At 36.9% G+C, this 6,063-nt stretch overlaps 1 protein-coding gene across 1 annotated transcript in view; it reads left to right on the plus strand.

Annotated features, from left to right (window-relative positions):
• The window catches only part of nlk2 (nemo-like kinase, type 2), a 35,867-nt gene extending 32,470 nt beyond the window's left edge, over nucleotides 1–3,397 (plus strand). The window contains exon 12 of the transcript XR_005992732.1: nucleotides 2,988–3,397. The gene's annotated coding sequence lies outside the window, so the exon portion shown is untranslated. The remainder of the gene's footprint in view (nucleotides 1–2,987) is intronic.
• Nucleotides 3,398–6,063: the final 2,666 nt, after the last annotated feature.

Below are 6,063 nucleotides of genomic sequence, written 5' to 3' on the forward strand. Positions count from 1 at the left end.
GGAAATAAAGAGTACGATCATGACCTTGCTCCACTGATAACGGAAATAATAAGCAGATAAAGTGAAAATGCTGATGCTGCACCACAAATATAGCAAGTTACTCAATTTGTCAATATGTATACAGGTGCACGGTAAAAAAAAAAACAGAATATCATGGGAAAATTTAACCTTTCAGATTATCAAGATTCATCTCATACAAAGTGAAATATTTCAAGATTTTATTGATTTTAATCTTGATGATTACAACTTACATTTTAAAATGTCAGAATATTGTGGAAAAGTCACATTTGGAAAGGTTTCCTGACCATTCTTTCATTCTGGTCCAGTACACACAACTGCAGTCATGGGGAGGGATCTGAATCACAAGCAGGGTAAGCCACAGAAGGTCATTGCCGAGGGGGAAGCTGTTCCTAGAGGCCATATCAAAGCATATTGATGGAAAGATGACTGTAGGGGAAATGGGTTGTAGGAAAAGAAACGCAAGCAACAAGGGTGAGCTCACACAGACAGGTCCAGGAAATGGATGAAAGTGTCATGTTCTTAGCCACTCCTGTACCACAGATGTCATAAGCTTGTCACCTGGGGCTAAGGAGAAAAAGAACTGGACTGTCGCTCAGTGGTCCAAAGTCCTGTTTTGTAAACTTTGAATTTCATTTGGAATACTCTCTGAGTAAGATCAGAGAGGCTCAGAATTCAAGGTGCTTGAAGTCCTGTGTGTCCAGTGATGATTTGGGGTGCCATGCCATCTGCTGTTGTTGGTCCACTGTTCAGAGTCAATGCTGTCAGCCATCTACCCTTAGATTTTAGAGATATTGATTTCCTTTTCCAGCAGGACTTTGCACCTGTCTGCAGTGAAGTAAAAGACTACCTGAAAGTGGTTTGCTGATTGTGGTATTACTGTGTTCAGGTCAGGGTAGAGCCCCATAGAGAATCTCTGGGGAAATGTTAAGAGGAAGATGAGAGATGCCAGACTCAACAATACAGATGAGCTGAAGGCTGCTATCAAAGCAACCTGGGCTTTATAACACCCCAGCAGTGCCCGGGCTGATTGGCTCCATGCCACGTCACATAGATGCAGTAACTTGTGAAAGAGCAGCTCCAGCCGATTAATGAGTCATAAACGAGCATAATTTTATAGAAGGGCTAAATTTCTGTATTATAAATACTTACTTGGAATGATGTTTTGTGATATTCTAATATTTGAGATGGTAGATGTTTGATTTTTGTAAGCTGTAATCATCAAGATTAAAACAACAAAGGGGGCTTGAAATACTTAATTTTGTATGTGATCAATCTAAAATATATGAAAGTATTTGAAGACATAGCTGAAAAAAAGAGCAGGCCTGGGATGTACTTTTTGTGATATATTTACAAAAAATAAACACTGATCCACCATGACTGATGATCTGGGGAACATTTACCTTAGATCAAATGACAACAGAAAAATCACTTTCAACAGGCAGAACCACGGAGCAAAACTAGACTCATGTTTAACGTGCAAAAATCAGACCCAGATTGTGAAGAACTCTTTAAAAATGGACATCTCCTGGTGTTCTTCGGATTATAAAGTCAAACTGTCATCATGCTCTGAACAAAATATTTCTTCACAAAAACATACCAAGCTGAAGAAGCAGCCAAACCAGCAGAGTCCCTCTCAAACTGTTCATTCTTTGTTCTGTCTACTTGAATATTTCCCATAAACTGTTGACCAACTGTGTCACGCAGCTCACCACAGGATGAAGCACGTAGCATTTGCTGTATAACTGATGGTTTTATTGAAGCTAATTCCTCCTCACTCATGTACACTGTCTCCAGAGAAAAAGAGCTTTGAAGTAAATTATTTAATATATTTTTAGACCTGTTTTCTATTCCTGTCCTGGTGTCTTATACGGCATGCATTCTCCTCAGAGTCAGATTGTGTATATATGTTACATAGAGAAACAGATCTACACAACAACCTGAAAGCAGAGTACCACTGTATAGAAATTGTATTAGCCTGCACATTTCTAAGGCTGTGAAGTTGATTTTATTTTTAAAACTTGCATACAAATGTATATATTTTCTTGATTTGTACCCTCTGTAGAGGACAGCAGACCCTGTATGGACCCACAGTTGTGTTAGCTGTACGTGTGTGTGCAGCAGAGATGTAGATAAATCTGAGCAGAAGCCTTTTTTTTTGTTATTGTTGGTGATGATTGGATCACAGAAGCACTGTGTGAATATGTACATAAAGGACTCACCGTGTTGGTCTCTACCTCTGGAGCTCGAAATCTTGGCTTTGTTTACCCCTACGAGTCTCTCACTTCATGTGGGGATCCAGAAATTCAAAAAAGAATGTCTACTCAAGCTTTTATACTGAAAGGATAAGCATACTTCCCATATGGAATCCCTGAAGGGACAAAAAACAATACAAGATAAAAGAGAAAAATGAATGTGGCTATATAGAAAGGAATGCCTAAGTAAGTAAAGATTAAAAAAACATACATGTATGATAACAAGCGCAAGTTTATTTTCATTTCTATATGTTCATTTATTTCTCTATAAATGTGTTAATTGGTTTTAAATATATATTAATGGTATTATATAATCTGACAGTTGCCTCTTTCTGATGTTTTTCCTTGTAAATCCAATTTTGAATTATTTATTATCTCAATTATTTATTTTTCTTTCTTTTTTTTCCCCATCACTCTTATTTTGTTGATTCCTTAAAGGGCTGAGCTGTTAATCAAATAACATTGTTAGGTCTTCCTCCCAATATATTTTGCAAAAAATAGTATGATAAAATGATATGATAATTTACTCAATTAAGAAATAAAAAAAAACAAATATCTAATATACAGAAATAAATGAACTAATAATGTGAAAATAAGAAAAAAAATCACTTATTCTATTGAAAATTTGAACATGTACTTGTTCTTTATTCTAACCTTCTTTATTTCTTGTCTAATTTTTTATTTGATAAATATTTGTTTTTTTGTCCCTCCTAGGACTCCATACTTCCCCCTGCTCTCCCTGCAGAACGTTCCTCTCCAGGTGTAAAGCGTTCACCTGAGACTTTGAATGATCAGATGTTTGTATTCCAGCCGTTCAGATAGCCAAGGGTTCCCTGACTGTTAGTCAATTTTCTCTCTGCGATGAACAGACGTGATGTGGAGGAGAGTCACTGCTCACACCTGAGCGGCTGTGTTCAAAGATCAGTGCAAACCACTCGATTCAAAGCTTCAACCCACAAACTGTTTTATCATCCGTTTCCTTATTTTCTGCTCTCTCACAAGTCAAAGCTGTGTTTCTTTCATTTAAAAAGGCTGTGTTAACCTTGCAAAGCAGATGGATATGCCCATTTCCTTGTTTCTCACTGGCGAATCCATCTTGCAAAGCTCCTATCTGAACTATTTGGGCCCGGTTAGAAAGTGACGGGACCAATCAGCAACGAGGGGCAGTAGTTTCAAGCGTGGCAGAGTCGTGACGTAAGCAAGCAGCAGCAAGAGGCCGGTGCGATTATGGCGAAAGAGCTTAGCGTGGATGCTGCTAAAGCGTTAGTTTATCAGAACTTGATGACATTTCTTCGTTTAAAGAAGAACAAGGAATGGCAGTGAGTTGTTTTCTTTTCAAAAATGAAAAGTCGTGTATTGACATGTCTGCAGTCACCACGGTTTGTGTTGTTCCTAGGTAACTGTGCATGCGCACCTCAGTCATGGCTATGTCACATGTTTTGTTGCTCTGATTGGCCTGTAAAGATGTGACAGAGAATATTCATCCAATCATTCTCCGAGTTTTTTTCAAGGTGTCTGCCCTATTCCAAACTCTTAGTATTGAAGGTTTTCCAGATTGATGTGTTTCACACATCCATCTGACGTGTCAGGTTAAACTGTGTGGGATTTTGCATTAAAAGCATTTAATCAAATCTAAACTCAAATTAGTAATTTAAATACAGTTTTACATTTAAAAGTAACTGAATGACAAAAACATTACATCTACCCTTGCTTCAGGAGTTTGCAGGCTGTGAATGAATAAATAGGAAAATAGTGAAATAATTTAAAAGTAACGTTTTTAATGAAATTCATTTTTCAGTGACTCCTTGAGTCACCAACTTTTACCGACCAATGGATTTGATGTAATGTGGAAGTTCGGCTGATTTGTTTAACAAATGCCACTTGCAAGTTTCTAAAGCTTAAAGTGTGTTTTTTATGGTGGCTCAGAGGAATCAATACAAGGCCAAAATTTGGCACTACACAAAAAAAGTGCAGAGATACACTCAGATGAAAATGTAAAAAGAAGTAAGCAAAGAAGAAAAATGTTTTAAACAGTTCCAATTTTCTTTAAATTTGGATTTAGATTTATTTTCTATGAGGCGCAAGCATTAACTTCAGCATTTTTGGCTCTGCTAGGCCACCATAACATTATCAAGAATGAGATTTATTCATCTCTAGTTCAGTGAGTAAATGCAAACCCTTCAAATGACCTTAATATTTTGATCTCTATCATGCAGCACACAAGTATGGAAGTTAAGTTACTCAAATTTCTTGTGATGATTAAAAAATTACTCTCTGGTTACTCCGACTTCCTCCCACCACCAAAAACATGGTCATTGGTTTAACTGACTAGTGACTAGTCCAGGGTGTGCCTCGCCTCTTGCCCAATGAAAGCTGGGATAGCTCCAGCCCCCACGCAACCTGAACGGGATAAGAACTATAGATGATGGATGGATTAAAAATTGTATTTATTTTTTAGCAATCTAAACTTATCAGTCCCTTCATCTCATGATAACAATGCTGATTTTTGGTGAAAATGGGTTGATTCTTCAATACCATGAGAAAATGACTGAAACTAATTTTTTATCATGGGACATTGAGGTTGAATCAAGGAAATGGATGCATGTACTCTCCAGGCTTCCGTACACACAGACCAACCTGTACTGAAAACTAACTGCCCATTGTTAACGCATATGATTCTCCTCACACATTAATTATGTTAACATCTGACAGGAAGGATAACACACTGTGGGTGTTTGATTGGAAACTGAGTAGGAGATTTCTCAGGAATGAACACAGCCAGCCACGGTTGGAGCCGTCTCTCTCCCTCCACGTCGCCTGTTAAACCTCTTTGTGTAGATATTCTAGTTTCCTATCTGTTTTATTTTGTGTTGGAATGAAGTACTTGAATCAAATGATGCTCATTTTGGGTAATTGTAGAGATATAACTGACAAACTTTGTGTGAGACTAACCGCGACGCAGCAACTACTGAACTCTTTGGATTCATATGATTTGCTGTCCTAAACAATGTTTGTATATTTGATGTTTTAATCAGATGAACTGTAATTTGAATAAAACTTATATATACATACATATACAGTACATAGATGTATCTATTGAACTCTGACTTAAAGCAGTGTAAGTCAAAGTTTAGGACCAGGTTTCCACGTATTTACAGACATTATTCTGAAGGTCAGAAGTCAACCCAAACGCTTCCACTTGGATCAAAAAACATTAAATGTGAAGTTTAAAGAAAGACGAACCTTGGTGTCCATAATTCTGTCACCATGACGATGACCCTTAAAAGCAGACTAAGAGAAGTTTTGCTTTCTGCTGCGTGAGAAGATCTTAGTGTGTTAGACACACCTGAGTTGCCTTCAGTTGTTTGTGTAGTAGCAGCAAGTAGAGTTTTGATACTAACTGTAACGGTGACTAGTCTTAAAACTGCAAAGTGTTAAAATTTTGAACAAAAAGTACTCACCAAAATTTAAATGGTTGAATGTATATTTGAAATAAAACACTTATTCTGCTGATGTATTAGAGTGAAAAGATAGTACTTCTGACAGTGATAACTGGTGATTAATCGTTATTTAACACTCAGGCCTTAGCACCAAAAAGCTCCTAATGAACTGTTAAGTTACAAAAATTCCCACAGAAAAAGTGCAATAAAATATATGTAATTTTTTAGAAGACGTGGATCTTTTCATTAGCTTAAGTCCTGCTTATGAAAAAAAAAATCATTTGAATTTATTTAACCCTTTAAATGCCAGTTTACATGCCAAATGCAGTAAGTTTTACTTTGAGAAAAAA

The sequence above is a fragment of the Cheilinus undulatus genome, linkage group 2 (genome assembly GCF_018320785.1).
Source record: "Cheilinus undulatus linkage group 2, ASM1832078v1, whole genome shotgun sequence".
Taxonomy (NCBI): Eukaryota; Metazoa; Chordata; class Actinopteri; order Labriformes; family Labridae; genus Cheilinus; species Cheilinus undulatus.